This window comes from Protopterus annectens, chromosome 12.part0 (assembly GCF_019279795.1).
Source record: "Protopterus annectens isolate FY-2018-M chromosome 12.part0, PAN1.0, whole genome shotgun sequence".
Lineage (NCBI taxonomy): Eukaryota > Metazoa > Chordata > Ceratodontiformes > Protopteridae > Protopterus > Protopterus annectens.
This window is the reverse complement of record NC_056746.1, coordinates 892,064,381-892,077,447: the sequence shown is the minus strand read 5'-3', so window position 1 is coordinate 892,077,447 and position 13,067 is coordinate 892,064,381. Positions and strand designations below refer to the sequence as shown.

At 38.4% G+C, this 13,067-nt stretch overlaps 1 protein-coding gene across 9 annotated transcripts in view; it reads left to right on the top strand.

Moving 5' to 3' along the window:
* The first annotated feature begins 1,941 nt into the window (after nucleotides 1-1,941).
* Nucleotides 1,942-13,067, top strand: part of SULF2 (sulfatase 2) — a 1,739,722-nt gene continuing 1,728,596 nt past the window's right edge. For 6 of the 9 annotated variants that reach the window (XM_044089924.1, XM_044089923.1, XM_044089925.1 and 3 more), the window contains exon 1: nucleotides 1,942-2,285. The gene's annotated coding sequence lies outside the window, so the exon portion shown is untranslated. The remainder of the gene's footprint in view (nucleotides 2,286-13,067) is intronic. The other 3 variants (XM_044089930.1, XM_044089929.1, XM_044089928.1) reach the window with 1 other exon arrangement.

The following is a 13,067-nucleotide window of genomic DNA, read 5'->3' as shown; positions in this document are numbered from 1 at the left end:
CCTTTTGCCTACAACACTAATGCACTTGATGTGTAATAAATCCCCTGTGACACTTGTAGACTATCAGTTTTGATCCAACATCAGTGTTGATATATGTGTATGGACTGGGCATGACTACAGCTATATCTCTGGCATGTTTATCACATACTCTACCACAGCATTCTAAATGCTTGTCCATTTTTAGGTGTTTGCCACTGTATCATATTTATTTCACTTTCTGAGAATGTCAGCTATTAGATAATATTTTTTATTTATTTTACTTATACTTTTGTATATCCTTTATTGACAGGGTCAATCACTCTAGGCTAGCAACCACTCTCCTACTTAAAACAATAAATTTTTAGATGAAGTGAAAGACAGTCAAATACATACATTAAATTCACTGACTGCATTACCATTTTCTGTACATTTTCATGTAGCTTGCAAAACACATGCCTCAAGCATGTAGGTCTACAGAGCACACAGGCCAGCAGCTAAACTGTACTGTAACAGTACAGACATGTGAAGACATAACTCTCAACTTCTGTACTCATGAATTCTGGATAAAGCGAAAAATAATGGGGTGACAAAGGCCCAGAATCAGGTATAATTTTTATATATTACTACAATTCACATAAAAAGATAATCGAACAACAGCGCATCAACAAGCATTACCTCAAGAATGAGAAGTAGAAAATGCTAATCCTGGCATAACTGTAATCTTTGGAGATTTACCAAAATATACATCTATATTGGACTAGTGTTGCCAGCTTTTCAAATGTTCAAAGAGGAACATTTTGCTGGAAAGCGAATTTTGCAGAACAAAACATACCAAGTACTGAGCTTCACTTTCTACCAAAATATAACCTTAGCATTTGAACTGATGTGCTATTTCATGCAATATTCTGGGGTTTTGCATACAAAATAATTTTGTTATACAACTTTTAGATAAAGCTTAGGTGATATTTGTGTCCTAAAATCTCAGGATATTTGCCATTTTTCTGGGGTTTTTTTTCGCAGGGTACAACTGCCTAACAGGCAAAAAATACGAAACAAAAGTAAAGAATATTTCGCAAAATAATGATCAGTTGAAAGGCATAGGTAGCGAGCCAGTCTAGTAGAACTATATTATCTGGAAAGAAGAAAAAAAGTTACGTGTGGCTATATTTACAAAGAAAGAATACATCATCACGAATGCTGAAGAAACGTATCATATTTTTGGGGAAAACGCGTGCAATCGAAGATGGGCCAAGTTGAGCCCTGGGTTAAATCTTGATAGGCGAGAGGAAGGAACTACTCTGGTAACTACTCTAAAAGATTACCAAACTTACCAGAGTAAGACATACTGTACTGTAGTTATCTGCGTGAACAATCTACGGAATGAACAAATTACAAACAAGAGCAGCAGGAGTCTGGCCGAAGGCTTATCCCTGCATTTTTTAAATGACAGTACACGAAAGCTCAGCACATTCCAAGGTCTCGGGTCAGAGTCTGAGGAGTACAGACACGCGTTCACTTCCGCAAATTCCAAGATCCACACACCGTGAGTGTCGTCATCACTCCACAGGGACGGGCACTGGCAGCATGGCAACTCATCGCCAAACCCAGTCAGTGCTGGTGACATGACTCGGTGAAGCTGCTCTTCTGTGAGCACATCCTGTTTGGCTGCAAATCGACTGCAAAAATCCATGCTATGCCCGAGACAGAACAGGAAGTTTCCTTAGTAAATTCATATACTTGTTGTAGTATGTCAAAATAGTGCCAGCTCACACGTAGCCCACGAACCCACCTATATAAAACCATTCACAACAGATGCCACTCCATCTCAGAGAGGGTTTGAAATTAAGGTGGAGCAGCAACACTGAAGCCCTGCCCTTTGCAAAAAGAACGCCTTCTCTCGCGTGCTTCGCACCGCCCACACGAATGTTGGCCTCGCCTTTGAGGCAGTGATCTTCAGTTCATCTAGGGTAGAGCTGGGTTTAGGAGGCAGTAAGGAGCCCAGCGGGTGGGCGGTCCTCCACAGCTGATTAAAGCAGTCCCAGGGCGAAGTCACTCGCTGAGCGACAGCGGGTGTCTGAAAGAAGCTGCAGGCTTGCGGCAGTCAACCTCACTGCAGGACCTTTGACAGAGAGGCTTGGGTTGCACAGCTGTGTGGTCCTCCCCCCACCCGCCTTCTTCAGCCGGCCCCCTGTTGCTATTGTTGCACGAGAGGCTCCTACTCCTCCTTTCACTCTTTTTTTCCTTGAGGGACCCGACTTTTTTACTCTTGAGATGCGTGGTGGGAGGCAAGCAGCTGGGTTTCCAAGGTACAGTGCCTAGTTTTCAGTTGTCTATGTCATATAGTGTACTGGTCCCTGTGTTGCTGTTGGGGGGGGGGGGCACCTTCCTGACTGGCAAGATTGCTGCTGTTGCTGGCATAGTTGGCAGGTACCCTGCTAGTTTTTGTGTGACTCCTGCTCTGCTGGATCTTTGCCTTGCTTAAGGTTTAGTACCACCATACGATGTAACGTAACAATATTTTCTTAAAAAAAAACTTACTTTAGAAAGTTTCTGAATAAGAATTTCATGCACCGCGTACACCTTTAACCTGTGGCGTGAAAGTGGCAAAACAAGGGCTGCGTGTTTGTTGTTAACAACACGGTTGTGCATGTCTGTGTTTTAGCGCAGTGCAGTTAGTTTATTCAGAGACAGACATAAACATTTCATGGCTGTTGTGTCGACTCTTACATACGTGGTGCGCCTGAGCTGTGTTTGTAACACTGTTGGTGTGTGATTCTGAGTGTGTGTGTGGGACAGGACAGTGAAGCAGTGCCTCCGGTAGCCTGCAGGTTAGCAGCTGCTATTTGCCGGTAGTTTTCGGACTGGATTAGTGCATTGCTAGCTTCACAATAAACGTGCCCTTCTATTTACCTTCTCACTAAGTCTATATTCAGACTGCCGCGTCCGATGAGGATTTTGTTGTCTTTTCCATTCCCTCTGTGGAGTAGTATTTGTTATGGTGTTGTTTTCCTTTGCGCATTATCAGCGTAAGTGTTTATCTTGCATTTATTAACTCTTACTGATACTACTTGACTGCATGTGAATTATAAATACTTTATTTGGTCTAATGCAAAACCGTTAAGTAATGATCCACCATAATCTCTTTCATAAAGAAGTATTTATCCATGGCAATCCTACTGATTATGTAATGTATTAATGATGTGCTTTAGATTTCTTGAGAAATGATTTTACCAGATTGAGAACTTCTTTTGCAGCCAACGAATTTTGTACAAGTAAACTGTACAAAGAAGAATCCGGAGGCAGGATTTCATGTTGTTCATACTTATCTGTAGTATTACTAGAGTTAACGTTTTTTCCCCCTTTTTTGGCACCTCATGCAGTTGTTACCTAGACTGAAACTTTAACCACTGACAGTTTTAAAGAAAAGCAATATCTTTGGAAGTATATTTGCAGATGGGTTTAAATATTTAAATTTAAACTTTATTTTTTAGAGTATAATTGTGTCTCTGATGTAGTGATTTTATTTCCATATTAAGCAGGAATGCACAGCCAAGTGATACATTAACTGAACAGAAAATTAAGGAAAAGTCAAGTGCACCCACACACACACACAGTGACAGCGCATATCCATATTAATTATGTCTGCATATTAAATACATGCACACATATGCAAACATATGTCTATATATGTATATATGTATGCATGTGTGTACTTCTACTTGTATGTATATATATATATATATATATATATATATAATATATATATGTACATACATGTATATAGATATATACGCATATACATGTGTGCACACACAAAGTATTCATGCACATACACACTCACACCACACAGATATATTTGCATAGACACACTCACTATTGATGGATCTATGCTGTCACTCTCTGTGTGTTTGTGTATGCACCTGTGCATATTTACAGACAGATAAATGCACAAGTGTATTTATAGGTGCGCATGCACATAAGCCATGCATATCATTCATGTGCTTTGGCTTTCACTCTACAGATACATGTACCCACAAACACAGCTGTTGGGGGGATAAGATGTACTGCCTAATTACATGACAGTTTGAAGTTCCTATGCAGAGAGGAATGCAATATTGCACTTGCTGCAAAGGAATACAAAATAACTTGGTAGTAACAAGACAAGTACAACTAAAACACCTGTCTCGTGCAAATATACATATAAAATAGCAGCAGTAGGTTATTTTTCTTGCTAAGTTCAAGGCATACAGAATGATGGACAATTAAGGCACAGGTGAGAGTAGCATATGTCACATGAAATGGTGTCAAATTGTATCACTGAGCTGTACCAGATATCAAGAAGGACTCGAGGAAGGATTTCATGTTGATTTTTTGTGCTATTTACATGCTGTTCTGTATCACAGAAGTCTGGGCTGATATGGTCTGTTTATATATCTGGGTTAGTAAACATGCTACACATTTTCAGAAATTGATATCTTGTAGTCTAGGGTGGGATGAAGGCTGTATCCCAAGGCAATCCAGAGTTATTTAAAGGAAACTGATTAGAAGATCACATGAGAAATGTTTTGTCATTACCTTATGCACAGATGTTATATAAAATATAATTAATACTGTAAAAAATGTGTTTGTATAGAAATCTTTAACCTAGGACAGTCATGCAGGTGAACAGATTAATGCAGCATCTCTGTACTAAATGTAAACTACATTAGCTGTCATTAAATGGCATAAATAATAAAGTATAGTTTTAATTTTGTTTATAACCTTTTGTGCATGTTTCTAAAAACTCTATGTAGTCATCCAGCTGCATCAGTTCTCTGTACCACTGCTCTTCATAACAATTGTTCTTCACTGATTTAAATACTAGCAGAAGATAATATTAATGAGACTTTTTATTGGACCAAGATTTCCCAATAAGGCAAGTCTAAATTTTCAGAGTAAACAAGCCCTTTGGAGCTAAGATGTGTGCACCTTCCCAGCAACAAATTAAGGGCTTGTGTAGCCCCAAGTCATGACCTGGCTCTGTAGTGAAATCTCATCTGGTCCAATAAAAATTGTTGCATCACTTTGTGCGTTTTTCTGCATGTACTGGTTTAATACACATCCTAAACAGCATTTGTGTGCAAATGCATTATGATAACAGCTGTTGTTCCTTGCCGACATACATTATGACAGTCACTCAATAACAGTAGTACCATGAGTTGTTTAATGCATGTTGCCTACTGAACAGTAATCGATGATGGTGTAGTATGCAGTAGTTGTAGCTGCCAGTATGTTATACAACAGTTATCCTGCAGCAGTATAATAATTTTTCATCACAAGCATTCAGTGGCATCCTACACAGCCTCAGCGGTCAATTTAACTTGTGTTCATGTACTTGTGTGTGTGTGTGTGTGTGTGTGTGTGTGTGTGTGTACACCTGTGTGTGAGTGTACATCTTTGTGTGTGTGCAGTCTATATGTATGTATATGTGTGTGTGTATGTATGTATATATATATATATATATATGTGTGTGTGTGTATATATATATATGTGTGTATATATATATATATATATATATGTGTATATATATATATATATATATATGTATATATATATATATATATATATATATATAATCTCTGGACACATACCAGCAAGTGCAGTACAGCAGTGTTTCTTAAATGGTGACACAAGTCGCCTGGTAAACATACAGTCTGTTCCAAGGGAGGCCAGATAGAAGATAAATGTCTTGTTACCTGAAGTATTTATAACTTGTGGGTATCATTATTATGATGGAATTAGGTAAAATGTAAAATAAAGTCAGCTTATCTATGTTTTGTAATGCAGATATATGCGGAAAAAGTAAAGTATTGACCAAAATCTTGGTTGTTTCTTTTGTGAGTATGAGTTGTGTAATGGACATTGTTTCTGTAAAATGAACAGTCTACTAACAGCCTTTCCAGTGTGAGTGCAATCATTTTGAGAAGATGTGCATTGCAGCCCTTCAAAGTCTTGAGATTACACTGCGCATTCATTGCAGGCATGCAACATTACAGGTGTTACATGCTGTATTATGGCAGCTCTACAGAAGCTTGAAGGCCAAGAGATGACAGCACAAGATCCTGAAACAGTCTGCTATTTGATGTAAGGGAATTAACCTTTAATGACCCAGATGACCTGGTTTAATTAGTATCTTTGATGCTGGGGACAGGGGTAAGCATACGTGGGAGAGGAATTATGAGCAACTACATCTGTTTACCTATCTTAAAGGGAAGGGGAACGGAATACATGCTGGGAGTATAGCTCTTCCAGATTAAAAAAATGGGAAATATGGAAACAGGACATGCAGCACAATGGCATGGGCAGAGATTTAAAGTATGTGTATCACAATGGGGGCAGGATGGGCCTCTTGTAGTATTCCCATTGCATGACTACAGATGTACCAATGCAGACCCAGCACATCAGGAAAATAGGGCATGATGCCGTAGCCTTCCAAGTTAGCCATTGGTTGCAATGTGATGAGCTCTGCCCAGCTAAAAGCATAGTTGGTGCCTGTAAAAACTGAGAGAATTTTCCTGTCTAAATAGATGAAATCCAACCAGCAAAGGGGCATTGTTTGCAGTGACCTTGGGGAGAATGAAACAATTGGATGTGCAGAGAATCTGAAGTTGACTGGTGGATGAACATGCTAAGTCAGTCCTATATTGATAACTGTAATCAGAAAAAAAAATCCTGAAGCCAAAAAGACTAATAGTATTTTACTGAAGCATTAAAACATGATCTGTTGTGGTGGCTTTGCATCCCACACTCCTCTTTAACTTAATATACATATTGCAAGCTTGCATCACCCTGAAGAAAGTATAATTTCTTAACAGCAAGTTCAAAATCTTGCAATTTAGTATTCTGTTTTTTCTTCATGTGTAGCACTCCTTCACAGTGTCCCTAGTCAGCACCAACCCATTACACTTGTTAAATAACAGCAAATCAAACTGTAGCAGTCGGTTTGGGCAGATGTGTTGTACATTGTTTGTTTAGGTAGATGCATCGTACATCTTCATTACCAGCAGACTGCTTTATCTCATTTCAGTGCTGCCACATTGTTCTACACAGTTTCAGTACCCATAGCCGGCCTTAGGCATAGGCCAACTAGGTGGACACCTAGGGCACCACTATAGCAGGGGCACTTTTCCAGTATTTTTTTAATGTAGACAGACCAGGATGGTGGCACTGGGTGGTATGGGCGCTGTGGAGCCCTTTTGCCTAGGGCCCCAGTTGACCTAAGGCCACTCCTGTCAGTACCACAGCCCTGTACTACATTGTTTCAGTGCTGACACACTGTACTGAATTGTTTGTGTTACCACACTGTTCTACATCATTTCAGTACCACAACATTGTACTACATTGTTTCAATGCTGCATCATTTTAGTGACATCCCACTGTAATACATCTTTTCAGTGCCATCACACTGTACTACATTGTTTCATTGCTACCACACTATACTGCATTGTTTCTTTGCCATCACACTGTACTGCATCATTTCAATGTCATTACACTGTACGACATATTTCAGTGCTGGAGCATTATACTACAATCATTTCAATTTCTGTGCTTCTTTGCTTTAGTATTACCACACCATACTACATATGCTCAGTGCCACAAGGCTGCAGTACACTTGTTTAGTGCAGACACAGTGCATTTATTATACCTACTAAGTACCAGCATGCTGCACTCACCTGCCCAGTGCTGGCGCACAGTAATAGGTACACCTGCTTAGTGGTGACACAGTACAGTATGCTTGTTCACTGCTGGTACACTGTGCTACACCTTTTCAATACTTCTATAGTACACTATAAATATTCCCTGCAAACTCATGCTATACACCAGTCCAATGTCAGCACATTACACTCCATCTGTTCATTGCCCAAAAACTACATTGCATTTAACTTGCAGTGCAGTCAGGCTAGACCAGACATCTTAAGTGCTTCAGGACTGCACTACACCTTTCTTTCTGTTCATTGCCATCAGACTGCTGTATATCTGCCTAGAGACTGCACTATACCTGCCTACCTGTTCAGTGCCAGCAAAATACATACCACCACTTCAGTGCACCATTTCAGTGTCATGAAATTGCACTATGCCTCTCTTTCTGTTCATTGCTATCAGACTACACTATACTGCCTACATGTTCAATGCCAGCACAGCCATGAGAGTAGACTATACCTGTCTAACTGTCCTGTGCTAGCACAGTGCATTAGACCTTTTTTAGAACAAACAATACTGCACTATTCTTGTCTACCTGTTCAGTGCCATTAAGTGTACTATACCTCTTCAGTGCCTTGAGACTGCATTGTATGCATGTACCTGTTCAGTGGCTGTACTTTGCACCAGGTATGTAAAGTTCAGGATCACTATCACTGTGATATGTCTCTTTAGTGTCAGCAGATTGTAGATCTGTTCAGTGTGAGCAGTTAAGAATATACTTTTTTGTACTATAACAAGTCAGTGAACGTCTTCACTGTCAATAGACTACACTACCTAGCAGGAAACACTTGACAGTCCTCTATCAGTATGAAGTGACCTGATCTGTATTAGTACCTTAATTTTTTTCACTGTCAGCAGAGTATATATATATCACCTGATTTGTCAGCTTAAAACATTCAGTAGTACCTGAATGTGAGGCAGTGCACAGTTTTGTGTTGGCAATTTTTCATCAGTCATTCTGTGAAATATTGAATGTCACTTGCTCTGTTCAAGCAAATTATATATCTGCTTTGATTACACAGATAAAAATTGCTACTTAACACGTTTGAGTTGTTGACTTTACTGATAATGAAGACATTACTATGAGGTTGATTGTGCTGTCATTGTTCCTTGGACTTGTGAAAGCCATATGCACTGTTTTAGAGGCAGCATTAATAAGGCAGCTTATTGCAGTAAACTTTTCTTCTTTGTGTATGACCCTAACAGACAGTGATCATTAACCACTTAGGCCAAATGTACCATTTGCCACTTTGTTTTTGAAAAACTGAATTACTCATGCTTGAGATGGAGGGTCATTCTTTTGTTTTGCATATTTTTTTTTTGAGACATAATTCATTTATATGAAAAGTTTAGGATTCTTTTTTCTGTATTGTCCCCAAACGTAGTAATTTCATTCCCTAGCATTCTATAAAGTAAAGGCAACAACACAGAGAAAAATTAAAAAAAAATCTATTCCAAAGTGGCCTGACTGAGACAGCCATGTTCATGATGTTGTTTTGCAGTTAAGGATTATTCTCAACAATGCAGTCTTGTGTCTCTATAATGTTATACCAGAAATGCACACAAATTATGTGGTCTGGTGTTTGTAATGCTTCAGATCTGTAGTTAGTGTAATTTTTTTTGATTTCTCAAACTTTGGCAGGAATGTCAGTCTATGTTTTTTTTTTAACTGATTGCCTTTGTTTTTTGTTAGTTGACATCCCTTAAGATCAATTTGAATGTTATTTTTCAAAACACAGCTGATTTAGTTGCTTTTGTTTAGCTTTAGAAGTCACAGTTGTAAGAGATTCTGACCATACCATAACTGACGTCTCAATGCAGTCGTGTCTATAAAGAATAATTTTCAGGTATGCCATTGGTAGGCAGTGATGTTTGGATAAGCTTGAGAATGTGTTACTGTCAGACAGCTGTCCTAAGTAAAAGAAAATGTGGATGCACTTTTATCTTAAAGCTGTCACTGCTAAACCTAGATACTTGGTAAAAATTAAAGGAGCTGTTTGCAGACTGAAAAGAAACAGTGTAAACCTGGTTTTGAGTTCTGACAGAAATCTTGAAGGACTTGAACAGCCATACACACTGGTAAGAATCCTTTAAATGCAGTGACAGCATACACCTTGGGAAAGGAATGGGAGAAGGGGTGAAAGAGTTGCCATTATGAATTTCTTTATATTGGGAAACGTGTTCAGGTGTGCAGTATCAAGGCAGGCCTTATTTTGTGTTTTGTTTTAGATACCAGAAAAGAACTGAACACAGCCTTATTACTTCAACAGGAAATATTTTTTTTTCAACAACTATTTTCATATCATTGGTTTTAGAAGGGGTCTTGCTCCAACAGTCAGGGTCTGAGATAGACTTTTAGACTTTTTTTCGGCTTTTGCTGCCATTGTCTGTCAACCATCATACCCTTTCTCGGTCTATCACACCATTCATTCCTTTCACCAGGTGAGAGCTGATCAAGAGGAGTCATCATTAAGATAGCCATTACAAATGGTTTGAAGCTTTTCTGCTTTTCTCCCCATCCCTAACCTACAGTCACCCAGCAAACTGCTGGTGGAGGAATGTACAACAGGCTGTCCACAGATGTCTGGCCTCACTTCTACAAGGGGCGTTTCCTCCAAGGAGCCAAGCCTCTTCCCTAGTGACATGAGCGGTGGTCTCTCTCTGTCTGTGGTTTCTACCAGGCAGATCTTACTACCCTGCGTGCCATTGAGTGCATGTATTCCTGCCTTTCTATAGGAAGAGGAAAGTGGGCCAGATCTCTTCACTATCTCCCTCTCAGTCTTGCTTCTCTGGTGCTGGGGGCTGCTGTTCACCTGAGTTGATGTTAGGGCTCCATCCCTGTGCTCCACAGAGTCAGACTAGATTTGAGATAGCATTCAAATTTAGGAAAACACTTTAGCTTTGGAGGAAACTTTATCTTTTTACCTTGATACAGTACATGTATCATTAATGCATTAGTTGTCATATTTGTGTCCATTGAATATTAGCTACTGAATGCCTTTTCATTGTATTTAGTCACATAGTTTAATTAAAAGCCTACACATTGTTAAGGTTTGGTGCTTCTTACCGTTATTGTCTTTACAGAACTAGTATGTAAAATTTAGAGGGTATGGGAACATATCCCAATCAGTCAGGAAGCATAGGAGGTGAAGTTTCACTATTGTATTGTATTTTGTGACTTTGGTTGATCTAAGTGTTTGGTTTCTTTGTCTTCTGATTGTAGTTGATTTCATTTGCTGTTTTCAGTGATGTTCCTATCAGGGTTAACTAGTGCATATTTTTGGTGCAACTCATTGCCAGTGGGAAGAGCATCTCAGTTGCTGTAGTATTTGGATATTCTTTTCAAGTCACCAGCATCTTTTTATTGATGGCATTTTTATTCCATTTTGCAACCAAGTCTGGAAACAACATCCAATGGTGTCTGTGGAGATCCCCATGCCATAAGTACAGGGCAGGACAATGAATTACTACTTCACCTCTCTTTGTCGATTTAAGGAAAGTTTTCTGACTTGCAGAGAACTGCATTTTGAACTATTTCTGTTCATGTTAAACACGCTCCCTTTTTGGAGAACCTTTCAAAGAAGTGAATTCTTATCCCTTGGCCACTGAGTCTTTGAAGGAATGTAGGGTATATAATGTGTAAGAAAAATATTTCTTCTTCCATTTTTTTTCTGCAGCTGCATGCCTACAACATTAGATGTGACCCAGAGTAAGTCAGTTGACTGAATAGGAAGGTTTCTGATTTGGAATATATTCTTGTGTAATTGGGTTGTAGTTTGTCAGACTTATCTTGTTGGCATAGCCACAAGTGATAGGTGTGTATATATATATATATATATATATATATATATATATATATATATATATATATATTTATATACTTAAGTTATAGCGAGCAGTGTAATAAATAGCTTCATAAATAAATACTTGATGTGGTGTCCAGTATCTCGTTAACCTTGATGTCTTCCTCCTTCAAGGGCAACTTCAGAACATATCACTTGAGAACAAATAAATGATAAGTCTGAATAAGGCAGCTACCACAGATGAATAAAGCTCTGAGCTATTCAATGGGCTGCTTCCTTTGCCCATGTTATAGGGTTTGATTCCTTCTACCTTCATTTGCCTGCCATGTGATTGAGCGTCACTTAATCTAACAGTGATCCTGGATCGCCCCTGAAAAGGGGCAGTTTAGCCAGTGATTTTTTCTGGTCATCAAGTATGTAAAAAAAATCCATATACTTAATAAAGAGAAAAGATAAATCAAAAGATGTTTTCAAACACATTTCTGAGTCGCATATCAGTTTTGCTAAACTTATTCTGTCAATGCACTTAATGTTTGCTTAAGGAAGAAAGAGTAGAATTTATAGACTTATCAGATGCTTGCATAGTTAATTCATAATAAGACTGTCTTTCATTTGATAAGTTACTATTTTCTCACTGGAAGTGTTTATTCGTTAACTTTACCCGAGTTCCAAAATTCACTCCTGCCACAGAAGAATACTGTACCCTGTCAATAAGCCTTCAATAGAACATTCCCGGTCTTTATTTTGCATATTCAAAGATTTGCACATTTCAGCACTAATTTGGGATATCACTTTAGCTGTGTCATAAATGCAGTGATAAATTTAATGCTGTTTTGTAATTTTCAAAGAGATTATTACTGTTTAAGGTGTTTCTTGCACCATCTGATGTGAGAGAAGGGTGGCCTGCATTGCCTAGATGTCAATCATTCAGATGGCACCTTTTTTGAACTCTGACCTTCGCCTGTGGCATTAGATAACTGATTATAAAATTCTGAAGTACCCAGAACAACTTTTTAGAGTTCTTTTTTAATTTTTTTATGCATTTACTGCTCATGCATGGTTAAAACACTCATATACATTTTGTTTTAATTCTGCAGTCTGAACGAAAAGAACAAAGTAAACAACCTTGAGAAAAATAAACTGAAGAATTTCCTCAGAGAAACATTGAAACCTCATACTTCTGATAGAAGACTGAAACTGAGACATCACATAAAATAACAGACACAGACACACACACACACACACACACACACACACATACATGCATATGCATGTGTGACATCAGGTACCATAAAAGATTAGAAATCTAACAGTATGATGACATTTTGAACCCTAATAACAGATTAGCGTGTAGAGTTGTTTTTATTATCTCCCCCTTTTAATCAGATCTTGATAGTGTAAACTGTTAACTGAAAAGCAAATAAACTTTTCATTCTCATAGGTCACTATTTAGGACCCTGATATTCAGTCTAAAAGTTGCAATAAAACAACAATTAAGATATTGAAAAGTTTTTTATTAAGATATATTTAAAATAAACTGGGTGT